Source organism: Canis aureus, chromosome 2 (genome assembly GCF_053574225.1).
Source record: "Canis aureus isolate CA01 chromosome 2, VMU_Caureus_v.1.0, whole genome shotgun sequence".
Taxonomy (NCBI): domain Eukaryota; kingdom Metazoa; phylum Chordata; class Mammalia; order Carnivora; family Canidae; genus Canis; species Canis aureus.
In genome coordinates, this window is record NC_135612.1 from 50,971,855 (window position 1) to 50,997,241 (window position 25,387).

At 36.8% G+C, this 25,387-nt stretch overlaps 1 protein-coding gene across 4 annotated transcripts in view; it reads left to right on the forward strand.

The window, feature by feature from the left end:
• Positions 1-25,387, forward strand: part of AGBL1 (AGBL carboxypeptidase 1) — a 555,889-nt gene that overhangs the window by 360,312 nt on the left and 170,190 nt on the right. The window contains exons 18-19 of one of the 4 annotated variants that reach the window (XR_013364441.1): positions 2,946-3,061; positions 4,779-5,147. The exons of the other annotated variants lie outside the window; for them this stretch is intronic. The gene's annotated coding sequence lies outside the window, so the exon portion shown is untranslated. Of the gene's footprint in view, positions 1-2,945; positions 3,062-4,778; positions 5,148-25,387 lie in introns of those variants that run through there. 4 annotated transcript variants of the gene reach the window in all.

The window sequence follows — 25,387 nt, forward strand, 5'->3', positions numbered from 1 at the left end:
TTATTTAATTTCACTGAACTCTGCAGTTATAACTAAAAGAGTTTCCATGTATTTTTCTGTTTTTCTGGATAGGTCATAGTGTCCTTTATAAATTTTGGTAATTAGCTTTATTCAGTTTTTATTCTTACCCATAATCTTGGCTAGAGTTTTGAGAACATTATTTAATGATTGTGATTCCATGGATATCTTTGCTGTGAACCTAACTTCAAAATGAGAATTATGGTATTTGAACATTAAGTAAAATGTCTGTTTTTTTGGTTATTTTGTTTTTCTACTTGAGGGAGAAAGAGAGCAGGAGCTGGGGGGAGGGACAAAAGGAGAGGGAGAAGCAGACTCCCCACTGTGTAGGGAGCTAGACTATGTGGGGCTCATTCTCAGAACCCTGAGATCATGACCTGAATCAAAGGCAGGCATTTAACTGACTGAACCACCCAGGTGCCCCATCCATTGTTTTGATATTAATATCTGATGTCTTCTTCATAAGTTAGATTTTATCTTATTAATTTAAAACATCAGGAATGGATGATGGATTTTATCAATTTTTTGGTAGCTAGAAAAATGATTATTACTGTGAATTAATAAAGTCTTAAATTATGTTAATAGATTCTCTAATATTCATCCATCCTTAAAAATCAAAGGAAACTGCATTTGGCTATGATCTAAAATATTATTTTATCATAGATATTGATGTTATTTGTTGTGAATTGAGGAGTTCTGTGCCTGCATTTGTAAGTGAGTAAAATCTGTGCTTGGTGTATATTGTTCTATCATGTGGAACACTTTACATTTCCTAGGATTTATCCTTGAACATATACATCTTGAACATACACAAATTGCCTATAAAACTGTTTGCTTCCCATTTGTTTGAAACAAAGATATTATTTTTCCACTTCTCTTTTCCCATAGAAGAAGTATCTGTGACATTTAGATTGCCATATAGTCATATTCAAATCATTTTAAAATTCAATTTTGTTTAATTACTTGCAATTGCTCATTTCTACCCATTCTATACAATCCTGTCCCCATTATTTTTTTCTTTGTGTTGATTCATCTCACATTTTTGCTAGAGCATACCTTAAGAAAAAAGCTATGTGTGTGTGTGTGTGTGTGTGTGTGTGTGTGTGTAAAGTAAATCAGGGGTATATTTTTGGTACATTCATATATGTGAATCTCTCTCTCCTTGACACAGGAATTCCACCAGGCCTGCCTGGAGAGTTCACTACAACAGTGTGGACATACTCTACCGTTCAGTTCTGCAGGCCTCAGCCTGACTGTTCTTCTTCAGCATACACCCTGATTTTCCTGCTTTAATAGTTGTACTGGTTTCCCTTGTTCATTACCACCAACATCCTTTTTCTACCAAATCCAAAATATTCTTATTTTATGTTTAGATACTTTGGGTTGATTTCAAATTTGAACCTTTTGTCCCCTTCTGATGTGCCTGTCAGTTACTAGGAGGCAGTGGTTCCCATACCACATCTTTGTTTATGTCTGGAGTGTTTGATATTCACTTCCTGATTCTGCATCTGTCTTTTCCTCTCCGCTCACACTTTTCTTCTTCATTCCCATTCACCAAATTCTGGAGGCTGTTTGTCCTCACACATTTATTGTTCTGCAGCACAGACTCTCTTCTCTATAGATAATGTGTCTTGATTTCTGTTATTTTACATTTAGGTTCATTGCTCCTGTTCCCTTATCTCTCATCAGTTTCTTTTCTTCCTATTTGTGGTATGGCCAGTTCTTGTTCTATTCGAATGTGTAATTTTTTCATTTAATTTTTCTTTTTTTTTAAGATTTTTATTCATTCAATTTTTCATAGATGCCATTTTTCTTGAATTTTCCTGATACCTTCACAGCGACCAAGTCAGGCTTCCATTTCTGGTGGCCAGTCATTCCCCAAAGTGTGCATCTCACTGCCAGGTGATGGTTGATGGAGGCGTCCATCCCCTTGTACATTGCACAACATTTCACCCTCAGGGTTGTTAGGATTCTTTCCTCCTCTTATTTCAACTTCTAGTTCATCATGTTTTGTTTACTCATCTTTAAATCATGAGAGCTCTGTCAAGACTCATAATTGCACGATAATCCAGGCTTTGGATGTTCTTTAAACTCTTGTGTAGTCTAACTAGCTGCAGATAGTTCTTCTTTTTGAAATGACTTGATTTAGATAGTGCTTTTTCTTTAAGAATTCATGGTATTTTGGCTCTTATCTGAGAGTATAGATTTTGGAATGATTGCATTAGGGAAATTAAGAGGAAGAGGAGTGTTCATGCATCTCTGGACATGCTCTGACTTTCTCAAGATGATCACTTAGTATTTTCTGAGTAAATATATGAATTAATTGAGTTCATATTTTAGAATCCTATTGGAGAAAATTAATGACAGTTATGATATGATATACTTTCCTAAGCAATTTACTGTATAATCTCATTTAAGCATTAAATAATGCCTAACAAAATAGGCATTATTATCTCCATGTGCTGATGAACACATTGTGACTTAGAAAGACCCTGTGGCTTTCCTAAAATGGCAGAGTTGGTAAATTGTAGAGGTGGGATTTGAACCAGGCAGTCTTGTTAAAGAATCAGTACTCTTAATCACTAAGACATCCTGTCTCCCATAGATAATGATGGTGAACACATAATAAACATTCACTCTTTTCACTACAGCACTATGCATTTTGCATGCATCCCTCTTACCTTGTTTTATCTCTTAAACTGGGGGTTGGCAGACTTTCTGTAAAGAGACAGAAACTGTTTTAGGTTTTGTGGACCATATGGTCTCTTGTAACTGCTCAGCTCTGCCATGGTAGCACAAAAGTAGCCATAGACAATATGTAAATACATGGAAGTGGCTATATTTCACTAAAATTTTATTTACAAAAATAAGCAATGGACTGGATTTGTCTGACTGATCCATAGTTCGCCAACTCTTGCTTTCAACAGTTCTTTGAGATATATGTGATCATTATCAGCCCTATACAGATGAAGAAACCAGAACTCAGAAAAGCCATATAACTTGCCTTTCCTGGAGCTAGTAAGAAGATTATAGGTCGAACCAGGTAATATTTATGACTATGCATCCTTGATGTTTAATGACTACAAATACTAAGCTCATGGGCCTTTAGGATGGTCAGTGAATGGCACCTCTTCTCTCATGAATTCCAAATCAAGTAAGAAATAGAACACAGGAGCTAGTCAGGTTGAAATAAAACAGGACTGCTTTATTACTGGTAATGAATTAGAGAGCATGGCCCCACCAGAATTGAACTTCCTAACCCAGAACTATAAGGTTAGGGTCTGCCTTGCTAAGCTTATCATAGGGAGGGGCAGTGGGTGCATCTTAAGTCAGATCCTGCAGGAAGAGAATGAACACACTGGGACCACAAGATGCTCAAGCTCACTCAGCATCTCCCCTCAGACCACCAGTTTCATGTGATTCTTCCCTGTTTGCAAGAATGGATGTGGACAGAAAATGGAGTACCAGTGTCAATGGGCCAAAATGGTAACTCTGTAAATAAGGATAGTTGTTCCCCCAACGGTACCATTGTATCAAACAAAGGATAGAGGCTTAGTGCTTCAGATTGCAAATTGAACTCTATTTCTATCAATTCTAATTATTGTTACATTGAAATTCTGATAATATCATTTTTCTCTTGTCTTCTGTTACCCAATCTGTATTCAGATTTTTAAAAAAGTAGCCCATGATATCTAATATATGAGAATTCTATAGTTGCAGGCAAAGAAATGCCCAGTGATTACAAGGAGGGAACTGTTGGAATGGGACCTAGCCTGGGATCTTTTGAGACTGTGAATTTTACGTGTTCCTTTCAAACAGTAAATGGTTCCCTGATGGGAAAAAAAAAAAAAAAAAAGAAGTAACCGGGAAGAAATGCTAATCATAGCTTGGGAAAACACACAAAACAAAAACAAAAAACACAATTCAAATATTTGAATTCAAATATTTTTGTTATGCTTTTATGCTCATTCTTTTACATAATTAAATAAAATAATTAAAAAATGAATGTTAGTGTGTCTATGAGGAAAGAGATTTAATAATATCATATATCTATCTGTAGACTGGTTTATTTTCCTCTGGAGAGGAATTTGGCAGTTTATAAGATGGTCCATAAAAACCTCCCATTTAATCATATATTTCCAACTTAAATATCCCTCAAGAAAATAAACTTAACAGAAAACAATATTTAATATGTAGATACCTATAGCAATGATACTTATATCCCCCAGTAAATTTAAACAACCCAAATTCTTAGTAGTAGTAAGAAAAAAAAAAAAACCATTGTTGATTAATGTTCTAGAATAGTATGAAACTATGAACATAATTAGTATGTTAATGTATATATAGGATGACAATAATAGCAAACATTCATTAGAGCCTTACCATGAATCAGTTGCTGTGCAAAGCATTTTATAACTATTATGTCAATCAGATAAATAATCCTATGTGATGGATGCTATTATTAGCATCCCCTTTGCAAACAAAGAAATTAAGTTTTATGGAGGTTAAGAGGTTTGCCAAATGTCATGAATCTTAAGAGACTGCTGGCTTTTGAAGCCAATCTGTCTACCTCCTAGAGTTGGGTCCATTAAGTGTATAATCTAAATCTAATGTAACATTATTAGTTTCTTCAATTGTATACTCCTCAGAAATATGTGTTGGGTGCACGTATGCCTGTGTGTGTTTGTAAGTTTTAAAATCTGAATGACTTGAGTCATTTTGTTTCAAAAATACCCCTTGATTGTTTTAATACTATTCAGGGAAATCAGCACATGTCATCATAGGTGGAATGCACCGAAAACCATGGAGAAAAGAATTCAAAAGAGAAAGATGAAAGAGATTGCAGAGAGGAGTCAAAGTGCATTTTCTTCATATTGCATTTGCTATTTGCAAAATGTTACCACCTAATAACAACCATCGAAGCTAACCTAAAAGAAATCCTATTTTACGAGTGAATCCATGGGAGTCCAGGGAGTCTAAGTGACTCGGTAGGTGTAGTTAAGTGATTTACCTATTGCCAGTCAACACTGGGGATATCGTTCGCCTATGCCTCAGGCTCAACCAAATGAACAGCTGGTCTCTTGCCTATGAATCTATAAATACCTGAAAATAAAATAGGCTACTAGTCCCTGGAAAGGATTTCAGTCAGGAAACTTGCTCTTCCTACTCTCTATGTCAACTTCAGACTCTGCAGTCCTTGTCTTTGTTGTTAATTCTAAAAATGGAAGGCAAATAAAACCTGTGAAGTTTTCCCAAATAGGAGAGGGTGTTTTTACTTAAGAAGGCTGCAAATAGCCTGGCATGGGTAGCTTAAGTTGATTCAATAGCTTTTCATTAGTTTTTAGAGTAGTTGCTAGTTCTGTTTATTCTTGATATTGACTCTCTGTTATATAACCCCAGGACCTCCCTGTGACCCTTACAAGGATGTAGCCTGTTAGTGTTGGGGTTCAAGATCACTTCACCTGTAAGAGTTAGTTTACCAGCTATAAACTGGTAGGGGAAAAACAATCTATGGATTCAATAAAGGTGAAGGAGAGGAGGAAGGAAAAGCAGGAGGGAGGAAGGAAAGGAAGCTGCACCACAGGAGAAGAGATGAAGGTCATGATATTCAAACCTGGATATCCTTTAAAAAACAACAACAACAACAACAACAACAACAACAACAACAAAAACCTGGATATCCTTAAGTGGATAAAAAGATTCATAGAAAATTTACATTTTTGGTTCGTAAGATCTTGAGCTTAAAGAATTCTGATGCAGAAGAAAGAAGGCTGCTTTTAAGTATCTGAGACCATTTCTGTGTTTGGCCTGATTTATTTATCCTGGCCAGGTTTCCAATTCCCCTGTCATAGGAGGGGACCAAGTAAAGAAGCCTGGGCACATCCACTACACCCAAGATGAAAGAGTCTATCATGGGTTCTGCTGTCCCACAAGTTTCCACGAAGCCCCACTTTCATGCCCAGCATAGTTTTCCTTAAGGACACATGGCTTTGATTCCAAGTAGCTCAGTTCTAGGTCAGTGTATTGCTGCTGACAGCTGGCTCTGTGATTCTGGGGAGGTGGCTTATCTTGTTTATTTTCAGGTTTCTTAGCTTCCAACTTAAAGATCTTTGAATTTCTTTTAGATCTGATATCCTATGTTAATTTTCAAGGCAGTTGCCATTGAAATCCTCCCATTCCAACATGAGTAGCAAGGTTGCAAACCCAAATTCCAGACATAAAAGGCAAGGCAGTCGAATTATGCTAAATGGCACAAAGCTGATATTTGATTGAATGAAAATTAAATTTTATCTTGATGCCTACTGGATAGATAATAAAGGGACAGAGCTTAACCATAGATGGGCATCTGAAACGAGACATAAACAATGATAAGAAAAAGAGACAGGAAAATGAAAACAAAAGAGATAAGTTCAGAAGGAGATGTTACCAATTTGGAGGGAAATTACATGGTGGGAAAGGAAGTCCCACCAGCCACCCAACATCAAAGTAGAATTGGGTGCAAGACGACCCTTTAAAAGGGGGCCTTAAATATTCTTAACAGGAATCACAACATGTACTGTTTTCTGTTCTTAGAGGTAGATGCTTCAGGTGAAAGGGGTCATGACTCATTTCTGCCTGGTCACTTTAATCCCTGATGCAAAGTTTGTCCAACCCAGACCTCAACTATATCCTAGGAAAGCAAAAAGTCTCTTCAGTGATGTGATAACTCATCGCAGACTTACTAATTCTGTTTGTGGTGAGAGATGAGTCTATTGGAAAATGGAGGTAATGTAGCAGGAGCCAAGATGGCCCCAGGACAGTGGGAATGGAAACTAAATTATATCCAATGTATGTACGATAACTTGGTGTTCATTATTTTGTTGTGTGGCTTAGAAACCAGGAGGCTGACTAGTTCCCCTGTGCTTAGCCAGTGTGTGACAAAATAAATACAACGAAGAGTGGGAATAGTGCTAATAGAATAGCATATGCCTAGGAATGTGATAAGGATTTGATATGCCTTATCTTAAATAAGGCAAGCCCTAGGAAACCATTAGTAGCAGTGGTAGTAGTAGTAGGAGGAAGAGGAGGAGGAGGGAGAAGAGGAGGAGTGGTAGTGATCTTATAGATGAATAAATGGAGGCTTAAGATATTGTACATCTGATAAAGGCCAAGCCACTACTATGTAACTGATCCACAATTCAAACACACGTGACTGAATCCAAATTTGTTCTTTTCTTTCTGAGATGTATTGCAATTATTATCAAAGAAACCTATAAAGCAACCTCTAACATAAAGGGAGAAAACAGGCCATGGAATTTGATCTGTATAAATCAATGTTCTTAACCAGAGAGCTGGCTCCTTTAAGTTCATTGCCAACATCATAGCATCTCCATGGTAGGGAAACATACACGTAGATAAGTCTCAACTTTCTCAACGTTTCACCCACTAAATGTTCAAAGCCATGAAGCAAAACCAGCTGTCCCATCTTTGTTGTTGTTCATATATTTAATTACATGAGGATAACCTAGAGAAAGTCAAGGAATTTCTCCTTATTCTAAACAAAGGATGTGCAATTAGTTTTCGGATCAGCCTAGATCAGTGATTGAAGGTTTGCTTGGAGAAGTTTTGCCTTAGAGAAGGTTTGCCTTGAACTACATTTTGGAAAGAGGGCTTGGAGAAGTTGAATGGTCTCTGCTTCCTATTAGTGAAGCACCCACAACATAGGGGTGATTGACAGTCCAGTTTCAGCTATAGTTTAAGCACTCAGCATTAGTACAAGGGAAAACAGACACCAGGGAATTGAGCATACTCATCCAAAAAGCCATTTATGGAATCACTGATAATAATAAACAATGTTTATTGATTGCTTAGCATATGCCAAACACTATTTTAAGTTATTATTCATACCAAAATTTTAAATCTCCATGAATCGTCCTAAGAGGTAAATATTATTTTACCCTCATTTTGTAGAGATGAACCTGAGGCACAGAAAGTTTAAATAACTTGCCCAAAGTTACCTGTAAGTGATGGTGCTAAGACCAGCATGTTTAACCACTGTACCAGTTTCAACAATAGCAGTTGTTTTATAAAATCTAATATCTTATTTCCAACTGGTTCCTACTGGTATCTGTACTTGTTCACCTTATCAAGAAAACAAGATGCATGTGATAAATTCCAAATCTGAATGTCATGTAAAGGGAATGAGAGGGTTATTAAGTAATTGGAAAGGCTAGGATATAAAGGCAAAGACTCTGTGGTCAGATAACTTTCAGTAACAAAGTTAGGGGTTTTCAAGAGCACACCCAAAAGCTGCTGAGAATCTCAAAAACTTCCAGGACATGCCTTCTGTCTGCAGGGTCTGCCGGACTGCTTCCAAAGAAACTGCCCTCACCTACCTCTGTGGCCTGTGGCCATAAAGATGGTGTCTAAGTCTTGCCTGAATGCTGACGCAAAACCCTCCCTCTGCTGTCTCCACATCCTTCTACTGCCAATTCTCCCCGCCCCTTCCCCAGGAATAATGGCCTCTCCTCCTTTGCTTACAAATCTGCTAAATAGACTGGTAGAGTCTAACTCAAAACCTTGAAGAACCAGACAGAAATGATAGAATTAATACATAGCTGTACTAAGTGATAGTTCTTAGTATAATCAGGAGTGACTTCAAAAAACTGTGGCCTACAGATCGAGGAATCTATGGCTTCAAAGCAGAAGTATGACTACCATCAGAATAAAACATTAAGCTAAATTCATTTCACAAGTTCCCATGGGGGAGAATGGTGGTAATTCTTAAATATGCACTTTTTTTGTTGAGTTCCCAATGTATGCATCATGATTACAAGTCATTTTAATTTGTGTAGTTCTTCACTATTTTCAAGTGTTCTATTTCTGTTTGTAACAATTGTGTGAGAGACCATCGGTGGGAATTGGAATGCTGAGAGGGTAACAGAAGTTAGGCAGCCAGGTCCGCAAAGTCACCTTTTGGGATTTGTGACAGCTGTCTCAGATAGAGATCCTCTACATCCAGGAGGATAGTTGTTACCAACACCAACGGCAATTCAGAGTATGAGTCTTCCCCACATCCTTCCTCTAACTTTTGTTAGCAGCAGAAATAAGTATAGGGTCAGTGACATTAAATTTCTGAAAGAGGTTAGAATTTATAAGACCAATGCAAAGAGGAACAAAACTTTTTAGTTATATTTTATACATAAATTCAGCTAAAGAAAGGTACAACTCTTGGTGTGGCAGGTAATTGATGCTTGAGGAGGGAGGTCTTCTGTGACTCATAGTGTGCTCCTTTCTTCACTGCATAAATAATGGTGTTTATAAGGAAAAAACGTGGTATTTAGACCAAGAAGGAAGAAGAGGAAGAAGAGGAGGAGGAAAGAAAGGGAGTAGGCAGAGGAGGTAGGGGAGAAGAAAAAGGAGAAGAGAATCAAACTTGCCAAGAAGGAAAAGATATCCAAGATGGTGAGGGAATTTAAATAAATAAATATATATATATATATATATATATATACATATATAGATATTTGTGCAATATATATATTTAAATACTACTTATTTATATAAATTTTATATTTACATATATTTAAATTCCAAAACCTTGAACTCATTTAGACTAATATACATAATATAGTAATTATATGAATATAGCAATTATATTAATATAATATGGCAGTTATATTAATATAATATAATATAATATAATATACATATTCCTTAATATACACATGTATATATGTATATTATATGTACATGTATATGTATGCATAAATATATGTATGTATATATATACTCATTTAGAATATATGCTACTCTAATAAATAAGTTCAGAGTTTCTGGATTAGCTAAATTAAAATACAATTCTGAAATTATATGCAAAGTAGATCCTCTAACTCCTATCCAAGATCTTTGAGGAGACCTGTTTGCACATCAAAGTTGGACAAATACCCTTTCACTGCTCAAAACTGAGAAAGAGATACAGTCTTTTCAATATAGACAAATGAGTGTGATGGAGATATTAGGAAAGTACAGGTTGTATTATTGAGAAAGGTTTATTAAATCTTAGAAAGTGATCTGGACATGTCTAGGAACTACCATGTATTCCTTATGAAAGAAAATGCTCAAACATTTGATTTCATTATAGCTTTATTGAGGTATAATTGATGTACAAGAACCTGAACATATTTAAAATTTGTAATTTGATGTGTTTTGGTGTATAAAAATATCTTCATGAAACCGTCACCACAACAAAAATTATAATACTCCCATCATTCCTCATACTGTCCTTGAATCCCTTTATAATCCATCCATTACTTGATGACCACTGATTTGCTTTCTGTCTCTAAAAATTAATCTGTATTTTAAAATGTTATATAAATGGAATTATACAATAGGTAATCTTTTCCCCCTTTGACTTTTTTCAGTCAGTGTAATGATTTTCAGATTTATACATGTTCTAATCTGATTTTATTTTAGTTTTATATGGTTACTGGCCAGTAGATCAAAGAAATATAGAAATCATTTACCTGGATTTCAAACTAGATATTCTGTTTCTTTAACAGTCTGTGATGGATCAGTCCTAACTTAAATTTTTTTTTCACTAGCTATCTCCTCTGCCCCTTATGCACTTCCTACAGATCTTGCATAGTTGGTTCCTCTTTGACATTCAAGCCTCAGTTTAAATGTCATAATCTCAGCTTAAATTTCACCACCATCTCAGCAGTATTTTCCATGACCACTTTGCCTGAAGTAGCATTCCTAGTCACTACTATACTACCATGACACCTTTAATTTAGTATTATCTGTCTCTCCCAGCTGGAATGTACAATTCGTGAGCAAAGGAACTTTATTCATCTTCTTTAAGCTGTATTCTTAGCACCTAGAACAATGCCTGAGGCATAGGAGGTAATCAATAAATAAATGAACAAATAAATCTTTTCCAAGCCTTTCGACTTATGTTTATGGGAAATATGGAGACCTATGAGCTAAATAATAGCATAATTCAAGGACATTGTTATTAGTTGAAGGAATATATTCAGAGTATGCTGATTAATGGGTATTTTTCAACCTGAATAGGAATTTATATTCATGGCTTTGCCTTAAGTCATGTCCTATTCCACAATTTTATTCATTAAAAAAAGTAGAGCACTTAGCTCTATTTATAGAAACAATGATTATTCCTTTCTGAATGATATTTGGACTGAGAAGGTGAGAGGATGATGAGGAGGAAAGGGGGAGAGAAGGAGAAGGAGAATAGAATCAAACTTGCCAAGAAGGGACAGATGTCAAAAATGAAAAAGAGAATTTAAAAGGATACATATTACTTTAAATACATATTGTAAATCTTAAAATTGGTGCTCCACAATATATTTACAGATCAAAATGATTGATAGCACTCAAACTATGAAACTAGATAAGGATAAATGCTGTTCAAAGACCACCCAACCAAGGACACACCCCCTTTGAAGAGAACACAGTTGTCCATGTGGGGGTTGTTACAGACAGTGGGCTTAATAAGGCTCAATGTGCTAAACCTGTCAAAGCAACAACACAGTGGCTTTGGTAGAAGTATAAAATTCAGAATTATATTGAGAAGTGTTTCCTTTTGCATTGCCCTCGTCAACACAAAACCTAGAGTATTATAGTTTTGAGCCTCAAAATGGAAATGAGTTCAGTGGATTGCATATACAATGATGTGAAGAGTGATATAAAAGAGTAGTGCATATAATAAATGGTAGAAGGAATGTTAACTGTCTTCAAATAGTTCCCTAACAAAAAGAAATTAAAGCTAGTGTTTGTTTGATTTGAAGCAAGGAACTAATATCTATTAATATCTGATACTACCTGGTTTGTTCAGGAGAGCTGTCTGATGGTCAGAGATTCCCAAAGATAGAATGAGGTCTCACTGACTTCAGGCACATAGAGTATTTAGAAAATGCTTTATAGGACAGACTTAAGTATGTGAATTGCTGGGGCACCTGGGTGGCTCAGTGGTTGAGCATCTGCCTTTGACTCAGGTCATGATCTCAGGGTCCTGGGATCGAGTCCTGCATCAGGGTTCCCACAGGCAGGCTGCTTCTCCCTCTGCCCATGTCTCTGCCTCTCTGTGTCTCTCATGAATAAATAAATAAAACCTTAAAAAAAAGAATGTGAATTGCTGCTTAGATGATAGCATAATTAGAATATATACCAACTCTGAGATATAAATTAAAATGTATCATTGTATGAATAAAGAAAGCCATTCATTTGTATTTAATTCTTTTGGAGTGGGATTTAGTGGGATTTATTTAACCTTTTTAAATAGCTGAAACCTTGAATTGTTCCCTAAATCCCTTATTGATACAGGTACCCCACTGTATAAATAGGTTTGAAATATGGCTGCTTGTCAAGGACTAGAGATTTGTTTGACAGTTTATTTTGCACCATTAGGTGGACAAAGTGTGCATGTGTTTGCTTGCTTGTTTTAAGCCACAGAAGAGTAGTTTGTAGCAGAGTATAGGGAGGGTACGTGGAAGACTTTGGTATATGAAGATCTTAATCACCACAGAAAATTATTCTTCGTTCCTCAATTTTCATTCAATTGGGTGGTTTTGTGTAGGTGCTTGCTGAGAAGGTACTGTCCAGTAGCACTGGTGCTGAATTGTAGGGCTCTCTAAGGGAAGTTTTCTTAGCAATCTCATTAGTAAAATGAAACTGCAGGCGATAAGGTAAGCTTGCTCAATTTATTTACTTAGGCATTCTATTTTTGAAAATTGTATTATTATCCAGGGAAAAGCATTATCTATTTCTGTATCTTTCTTTTATATAGACATTTATTGCAAATTGTAAGAAGTACAAAACATAGTAATCCATATTAAGTTGTAGGTTGCATTTTTTTTCTAGACAATTTTCTCTATTAACAAGAAGTGGAGACAAAGGAAGAACAAAGACATATTTGTTACGTGAGGTGGAAGCAAAACTGTTTCTAAATAATACTGTTATGTGGTGGATTCCTGGAGGTACTGAGAGCTCCTTATAAGGCAAATGAACATTTCAGCTAAAGTTTGCAAGCAAAACACAAGGATAATTACAAAATATTCCTTTTGTCCCTCAGCAGACTGCAGGGGGCAAGAGTGAGCTTGTGTGAACACCAAGAGCCTAGATTTCCCTGGGTGCTATCTTCTCACATGTGTTTTTAAATCTTCTAAGTTGTGATTATTATTTTTCAGCACTGAATTAGTGAATCATTTTACATAGTGCCATTATGTAAAATAAAATGATACTTTGTTTCTCTGCATTGACCAATTACTGGGTGGAGAAAATTAGGCTTCTAAAAGACACATGTGTGCATAGTTTGGCAGATTACAGGAAAGCCTTATAAAATGCTCACAGATGTTTGATGCAAAAGAGAGAAAATGCCAGGAACAAGGAGCAAATTGAGGTGGGTTTCAGACATAATAACAATCTATTGAAGTAAAAGCTAAGGAAACAAATAAGATCATAGACATGAAATCCCTTTAAAAGATCTATAATCATAGAGTTTTACTATATAAAATCTATTTTCTCCTTTCCTTCCCCCCTTTTGCCCGAGGCTATTGTAGAACATATTGAGGAACATTATTGCTAATCCTTAATAGACAGTACCTTAAGTATGAACACACAAATAAAGAATTTTGTTATTCAAGAGTTTAAGTATCATAACTGTAATCTCCTTCTCACCTCAAAAAGCAATTAGACAGGGATCCCTGGGTGGCTCAGTGGTTTAGCACCGGCCTTTGGCCCAGGGCATGATCCTGGAGTCCCGGGATGGAGTCCCACGTCGGGCTCCCTGCATGGAGCCTGCTTCTCCCTCCTCCTGTGTCTCTGCCTCTCTCTCTGTCTATCATAAATAAATAAATAAATGAATGAATGAATGAATGAATGAATGAATAAATAAATAAATAAATAAATACATCTTAAAAAAAAAAAAAAAGGCAATTGGACAGCTTGCCTCTCTCTTGGTACGAGGTTTCTTAAACTTGACTACAGCCACAGCAGAAGAAGTAAGGGTTGGGATCCCTGGGTGGCGCAGCGGTTTAGTGCCTGCCTTTGGCCCAGGGCGTGATCCTGGAGACCCGGGATCGAATCCCACATCGGGCTCCTGGTGCATGGAGCCTGCTTCTCCCTCTGCTTCTCCCTCTGCTTCTCCCTCTGCTTCTCCCTCTGCCTCTGCCTCTGTCTCTCTCTCTCTCTCTCTCTGTGTGACTATCATAAATAAATAAAAATTAAAAAAAGAAAAAATAAGGGTTGTGAAACTCACCTCTGTTGAGTGCCAGGATTGTTCTTGAATCAATGTGCTAGCAGTAAACAGCTGGCACATGGCCTAGGAGTAATTGAGGAGATTTCAATGAAGAGACTCTTCACAAAGGCAAGACTAAGGTAACCAATAAAGGATGGGGAGGCACTCTGGGCAGAGCAGTAGTGGGAAAGATAATATCATTTCATGAAGCAGAGTGGTAGAACCACTGGATCTCCATATGGAAGATTTGCCCTAACCTGTGAGAGCTGTATCTGCAGAAGACGAGCTGTGCTTTGGAAACTGGCTCAGACAGAGTGGAGGAATCAGTACCACTTTGCTTTCTCTTACTAACTCCTGGTCTCTAGATAATGCCAGTTTGTCTGAACCCAGTCGGTAGCCCAAAATAAGGAATCTTGGTCGACACAGTTCATAGGATCAGTTTTCTAGAACACAAAGTAGGATGAAGAAAAATGAAGAGCAGTTCTGGAGGTGGGGGTGCATGGAGAAAATATAACACATTCTACACTTTAGCTTATCTATTCTTTAAAATATCCTATTCCTAACATGATTAGTTTTCCTGTTTTTATAGATAAGTATATTGAGGTTCAAAGTGGTTAAAGAATTTTCCCCAAAATTTTAAAAGATCTTATTTATTTATTCATAAGAGACACACAGAGAGAGAGAGGCAGAGACACAGGCAGAAGGAGAAGCAGACTCCATGCACGCAGGCTGACGTGGGACTCAATCCTGGGACTCTGGGATCACGCCCTGAGCTGAAGGCAGACGCTCAACCACTGAGCCACCTCACCCAGGCATCCCAAATTCCCCAAATTTAAATAAAGATTTGTTTGACTTCACACTTCCCGTTCTTTCCCCTGTACAATGCTGCTACTTCCCCCACTCCCAGGGTTTTCAATGATGATCTTTGAGAGAAGATAACCTATATAAAGAGAAAAATATATTCTTATATTACCTCTCCTCCTTATTGACATTTAGTTCGTATATAGTACTGATCATAATTTTCAACAAGAGTCTGACAGAAGTAATTCATCAGAACTTCCTAAACAAGAAAGCTCAGTCTTATTGTTCTTTATCCTGCCCTTTATCCATTGCCGTTAGTTTCTATGGGATGTCTAAAATAAGCAAGAGGGATTTGAGCCAAGGATTCTGGGCAAGCCCTGAAATGCCATTCTGGGAACTTATGCCATTAGTGAAATGATCTGAAGGCACATTGTGAAGGTTGTAGACGGTTAGACCAGTGCCGACAAATTATAGATTTATTGAATATATTTGTGTTCTTGTATATATAATTTAGATTTCTGTGGGTTCCTTTTAGTAAAATGAGACAGAATCACCATTTTTAAGGCTTTATGAAAAGACTGTAAAGCTTTCTTTTAAAATAATAAAGTTGAGGAGGTCAAAAAATGGAATCGTTAAAAGTCAAATGTTAAGTATTGCCAATCTCAGGTAACATACCTATCATTTTCTTTACTTTAATTTTTAAAATTTGAGCCTTTCCAAAAGATTTGCACAAATATCCATATATCTTCATTGAGATTCTTCAAATGTTATTTTTTTTATTGCATTTGCTTTCTCTCTCACACACACATGTACACAAACACGCCTGGGCATACACTATTAATTTTTTCTGAGCTATTGGAGAATAAATTGCAGTTATAATGCAACCTTACCCTTAAATATGTAAATATGCATTTCCTAAAAACAAGAGCATTCCTATAATAATTACAGTGTAATTATACAAAATCAATGATAGTTGATACTGTAAAAAATAATCTGCAGATCTTAGGCAAAATTTTAATGTTTTCAGTAGTGCCCTTTATAGCAGAAGGACAAAAAAATCTTGGGCAAAGGATCCAAGTCAGAATCATAACTTTCATGTAGTTGTCAAATCTCCCGGGTCTTCTCTAATCTAGAACAGTTCCTTGATGTTGCTTTATGTCTTATGACCTTTACATTTTTAAAAAAGATTTCAGGCCAGTTATTTTGGAAAATGTCTCTCAATCTGGGTTTGCCTGATGTCTTCACATGATTAAATTTAGGTTATGTACTTTTGGCAAGAATATCACAGAAATGATGTTTCGTCTTTCTCAGTGCTTCCAATCAAGAGGAAGGTGATGCGTATTTGTCCCATTACTGGTGGTTGTTAACCTTGATCACTTGTTTGAGGTGATACCTGCCAAGTTTCTTATGAAGTCACTATTTTCCTTTTCAATTAAAAATATCATATGGGAAGATTCCCTGAGACTATAGAAGTGTCTCATTTTTCATCAAGCATTTACTCACTAGTTTTAGCATCTATTGATGTATTTCTGCCTGAAATAATTATCATGGCAGAGCCGAATGGTTATTTTCCAATTCCATTATGCCGTCCACATTTATTAGTTGGCACTCTGTTGTAAGGAAGAGCTATTCCTTCCCATTTACTCATTCATTAATTCATTCATTCATCTACCTCTCCGTGGATTCAGGGATTACTATTTTTTTCAATGATTTATAATAAATATTAATTACGATTATTTATTTATTTTTAAAGATTTATTTATTTATTTTAGAGAGAGAGATTTGAGTGGGGGAGGGACAGAGGGAGAAAAGCTCAAGCAGACTTCCCCCTGACTGCAGAGCCTGACTCTGGGTTCAATCTTATCACCCATGAGATCTTGATCTGAGCCAAAACCAAGAGTGGGGCACTTAACCAACTGAGCCACCCAGGCACTCCTCATTATTTTTTTTAATTTTTAATTTATTTATTTATGATAGTCAGAGAGAGAGAGAGAGGCAGAGACACAGGCAGAGGGAGAAGCAGGCTCCATGCACCGGGAGCCCGATGTGGGATTCGATCCCGGGTCTCCAGGATCGCGCCCTGGGCCAAAGGCAGGTGCCAAACCGCTGTGCCACCCAGGGATCCCCACTCCTCATTATTTATTTTGATGCTCAAATTGTCCAAAATTGGATAGTGTGGATACCTTCACAATGGCTCCTGTATCCTTTTGACATATTCTATCATTGTTCGAGCTTGTCTTTGTGTTAGGGCACAGCGGTATGTTCTAAGTTTGTCTTGTACTTTCCCTGATTCATCTCTGGAATCACCCATTTTTTCCAAGAATCCCTGGTCTTTTTTGTGGAAATGGTATTTAAAAACTAAGATCTAGGTGTTAGGTGTACATATTACTTTTTTTAGCAATTTGGCCCAATACACACACACCTACAAGTCTTGAAGTGGTCTTTCTGTTGACAAGGAATAATTTAAGCGTTTCCCAAAGAGCCTTTAGGAAAGATGTAAGCATTTGGCATTAACACTCTTGAAGTTATAATCAGAAACTGTAGTTTTTAGCTGAGGAAAATGAGGACAAAGATAAAACAAATGATAAACCAAGGGTACAGGCAAGGATTTTTGCTGCCTTGACATTCCATTCTCTTGCCACAAGTACTCCTTCTTTCCTTCTCTCATGCCTCATTGTTACCAGATAAATTTCTGTATTTGGGTTTATTACCAAGAAACATGATATCACTTAATGTCACCAAACTTCAGATTCAAATTTACATTAAATCAATGTATCCAGGTGAAGACATTAGTATTTAAGATGGTGCGTATCAGCCTTCACATACAGTCCTGAGAGCCAAGCAGAAACTGCAGGTTAGGAATCATGTGGGAAGCTATGAGTCTAAGGGACTACCCCACCCCCAACAGGGGAATAAGGTATTGGAAGAGCTGCTCCACAACTGGCCCCATGCTCATTCCCTAATGAATTCCAGGTGTGTATTAACACTTTAACTTTGTTAAGAAGGTGTCAGGCTCTCATGATTTGCATTCCATTACCCACAATGCTTTTTAATTTTGTGCCTGCTTTGAAAAGCAAATGATGACATTCTGCTGGGAGAATTTCAGGCCTCACACTCTTTATAAAGTAAAGAAGTAGAGTAATTATTGCTGAGAAGGGGAAAAAAGAAGATATGTTTTTCATATTTGGTGCTTTAATAGAGTGCTCTGTGTGTGTGTGTGTGTGTGTGTGTGTGTGTGTGTGTGTGTGTTGGGAGATTGTATTGGGAAGAAGAGGTGAAGGGTAGAGAAATAAATCATGATTCTGATTCTGTGTGCTCATATTATTGAACTAAGAATTGTGGAAATTCTGAAAATCCTTCTAAATAGGATAGGAATCCACTTTTGCTGTTATAAATGACCAAGTAGAATTCTGTTGAGTATGTGCTAAGTAAGACACATGTTGTTGGAACCTGGGTAAACTGATATTAGATTGTGAAAACAGCAACCCTTAGACTCCAGGGTTGAGACTGATCCTGTCTCATGAATGGTCCGAAGCAGAGATGGGTGAGGAGAGCAGGTAAGGAGAACCAGTTAGCATGACACAATACACATGTATTCTTACTTCCTTCCCATTTTTCTCATTTTTTGGTCTACCACAACAACTGATCACCAAATGATAGTATCATCCCTTCCTACAACTAGCTCATATTAAACAAATTCAAATATCAAAGTCTATTGGCAAAAGATATAGAAATGAATAAAGTGAGGAATTTTTTTATTTTGAAAATTGAAATTATAGCAGCTCAATTGATTAAGCATCTGCTTTTCACTCAGCTCATGATGTCAGGGTCCTGGGATTGAGCCCCACTTAGGGAATCCCTGCTTCCATCAGGGAGTCTGCTTTTCCCTCTGCCCTTCCCCCGGTTCTTTCTTGCTCTCTCTCTCTCTCTCAAATAAATATTTTTTTAAAAGAAAAATTATGGTAAATAAGCTAGGACAGATATAAAATTAATACAATAAACAAAGGTATTAACAAGCCATATGATTATTCATATAATCATTAATCTATAAGGATAGAATAGTAAAAATATATTTACTTCTGTCAAGTCTATCAGAATGGAACTATAGGTAGACAGGATTTGTCTTCCTGTTTTGTTCAGTGTTGTGTAGCAGATCTCTTGAATAGTTCTGCACAAATAGCAGATGCTCAATAAATATCGAGAGGATAGGGGAATGAAGGTGTTTACATGTTTTAATTGTCATTTATTTCCCTCTTCTTCTCTTTGCAAAATTATGATGGACTCCATTTCCTCCTTTGCCATAAACCACTTAACTCATGCTATCATCACTCCATAGGAACTGCTTTCAGCAGGGAGAGTGTGATACACCAAATCCATTTTCCCCTTTTATGCCCTTGGTCTATTTTCCTCTTCATATCAAGTACAACTTCTCAGGACTTCCTCTGCTTTCATACTCTTTTATCCCTTTATTTTCTCCCATATTTTACTTTAATTCCCCTCTCCTCTGGCTCTCCTCCTAATAGTCTGAGTATTCACTCATATTACTCATTTGATTTTCTTATTTTATTTTTAAAATAAAAATTGTCTATATCTCAGGCATACAATATGATGACTTAATGTACATATACATAGTGAAATTATTATTGTCATCAAGCTAATTAACGTATCTGCTCACATAGATTTCAGGTGCTTTCATACACACAAACACACACACGTGCAATAATTTGCTCTTCTTCGCTGATGGTGTTTTGAGGAGTTCCTTAACTGCCTTTTCTCCCCTCCCCCCTCCCCTCCCCTCCCCCTTCCCTTCCCTTCCCTTCCCTTCCCTTCCCTTCCCTTCCCTTCCCTTCCCTTCCCTTCCCTTCCCTTCCCTTCCCTTCCCTTCCCTTCCCTTCCCTTCCCTTCCCTTCCCTTCCCTTCCCTTCCCCCTCTTTCCCTTTCCCCTCGCCTTTCCTTTCTCCTCCCTTCCTTTTCCCTTCCCTTCCTTTCCCTTTCCCTTTCCCTTTTCCTTTCCCTTTCCCTTTCCTTTCCTTTCCTTTGTCCTGCCTATTCTGTTGGGGTGATCACATCAAAGTCCATGATTTGGACTATGATCTCTGTGCTTAAAAATCTTCATTTGAAGAAGTGAGTGTAGATGGAAAAAAATGTTATTTAAGGACTGAGTCCAACTTTTAAAGGGCTGAGAGATAAGGAGAAATTACCAAAGTAGAGTGAGAATTTGTGGCCAGGCCTTTGGGGGAAAAGCAGGTGATTGTCATGTCCTAAGAGCCAAGAGAAGGAGGTGTTTCAAGGAGAAACATCAGATGGTTCTTGTCAGCTGAGTAGAGTGGTGACAGTGGATTAGCATTTGTAACCACAGATGTGCTTTGCTGGTAAGGCAGCCCTACGACAAGTGGTAATAGCATTTTTGTTTCTTTTGTTGTATTTTTAAATGCATAGATGGGTAGATGATAGATAAACAGGATTGGATAAACGTGGTTTAAATACTGGTTCTGCTTCCAGGGAGCATAGCATGGTGGCAAGAACCTGAACCTTAAAGTCAGGTGACCTGAGTTTAACACTGGCTTTTTTTAATGGTTGATTTTAGATGAGTTTTTTTATGCTAAGTCTCAATTTCCTTATCCATACAATGGAAATAATAATAGTACCTTATTCATAAAGTTGCATAGGGGATTAGAGGATAAAATGTATTCAAAGGGCTTAGAATAGTGCTGTATAGTAAGCACTCAGTGTCTAATATTCTGTGTGTTTTCCTCACTTGCTGAATATGGGTAATGAAGGTTCCAGACTTACTGAGTTATTGTGAAAATCAAAATAGATTGTCCATGTTCTGTGTTCTGTGCATGGTAAGCTCTCCATACATGTGGATTGAGATCCTATTAAATGTGTTCATCATTTGGTTTGAATTAAATGACCAGCCGTTCAGTTTATCCCTCAGTTGAACACTGCTCGTGGTTAGGGGGATGTAAGCATTACACAGCTTTAAATTGTTTTATTCTGAGTCATATATTGTTTGATTTACACTCAGAACATTCTACTGGTTGAAGATAGGAAGCATAAGGAGCACTGACGTGTATGCATTTTCACTGGATCTTTAAGATGCATTTATCTGATCAAAATTCTCATAGAGCACATCAAGGTGTCTCTAGTGCTTTGAAAACCAATGTTAAAAAGAGAAAATTTAGTGGTGATTATATCCAATTTGATTTTCATTTGGGGGAAATAAACACTATCCTCACAAACAACATATTATATGTGAAGTGTTTGCAAATAGAATGCTGAAACCATCTCTTTTATCTCATCTTTTAGAAACAGATTAAAAAATAAATAAACAAAATGTTTTCTAAGTACAAAATACAATAATTCCACACATTAGGTCTGCAAAGCCATGTTTAATTTCATGGTTTAATTTCAATCTGAAATTAAGTATTAAATAATTCACATTAGTTATTAAATGGAAAAGTAAAATTTGTCTATATGGTTTGTGAATTTCCTTGAAGGTATGATAAATTAACTTTCTATTATGATGTATCATACTTCACTGAGCAAATATAAAATATTACTTTTACCTCAATCTACTTTTTACTGCCACAATAACAAGTTGCAAAATATTTTGGAAAGTCTTGAGAATTTTACAAAATTGTATATGATTATGAAATGAGTTCAGGAAGAAAAAAAGGCTGGGAAAAGTCTTATTTAGTCAATAATCAGAGTGGCAGAACTTACATTCTTAGGGCTGAGCTGTTGTTAATTTGAGGGGGGGTTAGAATATAAACCTTTTGAGTTTGATTATCATTCGTGTTTATAATAATCGCTGCTTATGATAATCACTGCTAATTCCCTCCCTTCTTCACCCCATGCTCATCTCCTAGAGAACATCCTCTTCAGAAAAGCCTTAAGTTTGTTCTGTAAAACTTACTATAATATGCTATTAATCACAATTTATTAAGACTCATAATTTATTCTACAATGAAGGGTCATAAAAACTTCAACATATGGTCCCATAGACAGTTAACATGCTTGCCACCCACCCCTACCTGGCATCCAAATACCAGGCCTTTCTCCTTGTGAGATGAACTCATCTCATTGCTCCAAATTCTTCTGGTATATTTGATTATAGTCTATCTCTGAGGATTTCACACAGTAAGTATATTCAGTAGAAGCATTCCAACAAGCCCAAATTCAAATCCAGGCACTTGCACTAATTTGTTGTGGGACATTAGAAAAAAACTACTTAGTTTACTCTACTTTTCTCACCCTCAGTTAGTTGATCTGTAAAATTATATATTTTGCTATGGAGAGTAAAAAAAGGGGATAAGAATTAAAAATGTAGTCAAGGATAAATGAAACAAAATAGAAGGACCTTGCATGCGACAGTGATGACAATAGGGCATGAACCAAGAACTATGACTAGCTCAACCTTCTCTCTCTAAGCTGTAAATCTCCATGTGCCCAGTTAACTGTCTTTACTAGCTATCTGCTACAGCCGAGCAGAGCACTTCACACGCTAGGTACCTGACATACAGAGGTTCCTTTTTCGCCTTCCCATTCCATCTTTCTGCTCACATTACATCACCTTTATATCTGCAGAACACAGATCCACTCCCACCAGTGAATTGAAATATGAAAATAGAAACAAATACAGAGGGATCCCTGGGTGGTGCAGCGGTTTAGCGCCTGCCTTTGGCCCAGGGCGCGATCCTGGAGACCTGGGATCGAATCCCACGTCGGGCTCCCGGTGCATGGAGCCTGCTTCTCCCTCTGCCTGTGTCTCTGCCTCTCTTTCTCTCTCTGTGTGACTATCATAAATAAATAAAAATTAAAAAAAAAAGAAACAAATACAGATACACAGTAAGCTACTTTTTTCTCAGTAGCGATATGGGAGTAATTCCTGCTTAATCAGTTGGCAACATGTCCAGAAGTATTACTTTGCAATCAAGCAAAGAGGAAAGAATATGCTTCCATGAAACCACATAGTTCTGTTCTCCCTTTTCTACCCATTTTATATAGAGCAATCATTAAACAAAGCACACACACATACACACACAGCCCCATAAGCTGTAAACACGATTCACTGTAGAAATGCAACATTCCTTTTTTCCCATAATTTCGTAAAGAGATGAAACAAAGTGAATTTATAGGAACCTCATTAATGAAAGGAAAAGCCCCACAATTCAATGAATATCTCTTTTCTGGACTTTTTGCCTAAAATGTTGGGGCAACATTGAATAAGGACCATGTTGAACTTCTTCCATGACAAAGACTACCAGAAAGAATCACAGGAGATCCTTTGAGAATTTTTTTTTGGAAATTGAAGCTGAAATTGAGGGGTTTTTTGTCTTTAATGCAGATGAGGAGCTAGGTATGTGTTTTGAAGAACCATCCTTTATTAGACCATAAATGACTCTTTCTTTGGAAATTGAAGTTGGATGAGGAAGGTGAATAGATGAAGAGGGGAGGCACTGATGCAACATTGGCCAAGATTCCTGGAACCACTCAGCCTCAATGTTTTGACCTTCCATTTAATTTGTCTTTTGTTTTAATTTTCCTTTCCCAGTTAGTAGCTACATATTGCCAGTTTCCCTTTTTAATATTCTCCATGCTAATCCTTTTAGTGGCATGGCCACTGAATGTATAGACTGTTGTGGATTGAATTGTGTCCCCTGCCTCAAATTCATATATTGAAGTCTTAACCTCCCATGTGATTGTATTTGGAGATGGAGGCATTAAGGAAGTTATTAAGGTTAACTGTTCATAAGGGTAGAGTCTTGATATGATAGGATTAATGTTCCTCTACAAAGGAACACCAGAGAGCTTGCTCTCTATCATATGCAAATACCTAGGAAAGGCCATGTGAAGACACATGGAAAGGCAGATGTCTGCAAACCAGAAAGGGAGCCCTCATCAGAAGTGGAGCCCTGGTGGACCATGATCTTGAACTTTCAGACCTCTAAAACTGTGAGAAAATAAATTTCTGTTGTTTAAGCCATCTGGTCTATGATATTTGTTATGGCAGTCAGAGCAAAGGCAGAGATTAATTATAATATTCCAGAATCAGAGTTATTTTATATTGTGCCAGATTCAAATAAATCCTCAAAAAAGCCTATGGGTGAGGTTTTATTACAGATGAGGACTTTATTTTCTAAGAAGTTATTTTCTTCAAGCACTCAGAGCTAAAGAGGAGAGAACTAGGATTTGAGCCCTTCTCTATTTTAAAAGTATTTCTTCCATGCTAGCGCTGATATTTTCACCCAAGGCTAGGCGCTTCTTGTTTAGATTCCCAGTGTCTCCCTATAGCTCTCCAGTACCCTTGTTAATTTTGTAAATTCATCAAGTCCTAGAGTATAAATTTTGTTACCTGGCCTTCACCACTCAAGCTCATTTAATGCACCTCTAAGGGGTGGCAGGAAAAGCTTCACATCCTTAACCTGTCTTTACAGATGTGTTCAAAAACTAAGTCCACTTCAAATGTGTTTGTGCTTTTAAACTCATATGCCCACTTCCAAATTGAGCACACACTACCAAGAATATAGCACATTTAATATTGTTTTTTTGATCTTATCTATAGCATTCCCTCTCTTGGAAAACACTTTTTCATCTATACACAAAAATTCTATTCATCATTTCATCATCTGGGGCTAAACTCAGTCCAAAAATTTGTGTAAAATTTTCCCTATGTCAATCTGTATCGATCCTCTGCTTGGAACTTTTCCAGTTTGAGTTTTTTTGTTTTGTTTTGTTTTGGTTTTGTTTAGTGTGTGTTTTGTAATGTATTGTTTTTTTACTATCAGGTCACATATTCTTCTGTAGTTTATGAGGATTTCCTTTCTACCACCACCACCCCTCTATAAAAAAGGAGAAAGAAAACAGAAAATTCCTTGAATGCATGGTTCAAATATCTAACAAACCGACCTACAAATCTACTAAACAAGAAGTAGTTACTGATCATTTACTATGATCTAGGCTTTTTGAAAACTAAAATGACATTGGATGAGAATGTACAGTAGACCACCTTATCCATGGTTTTTCTTTTTGTGGTTTCAGTTACCCTCACTCAACCTCAGTTTGAAAGCAGATGGTCCTCCTTCTGATATCTCATCAGAAGTTTAGTAGTAGCCTATTGCTAGGTCACAACACTTCTGACATTCACCTCATTTCATCTAATCATGTAGATACTCTATCATCTCACATTGTCACAGAAGAAGGGTGAGTGCAGCACAATAAGATATTTTGAGAGAGAGACAGAGACCACATTCACCTAAATTTTATTATACTATATTGTTATAATTGTTCTATTTTATTATTGTTAATCTCTTACTGTGCCTAATTTTT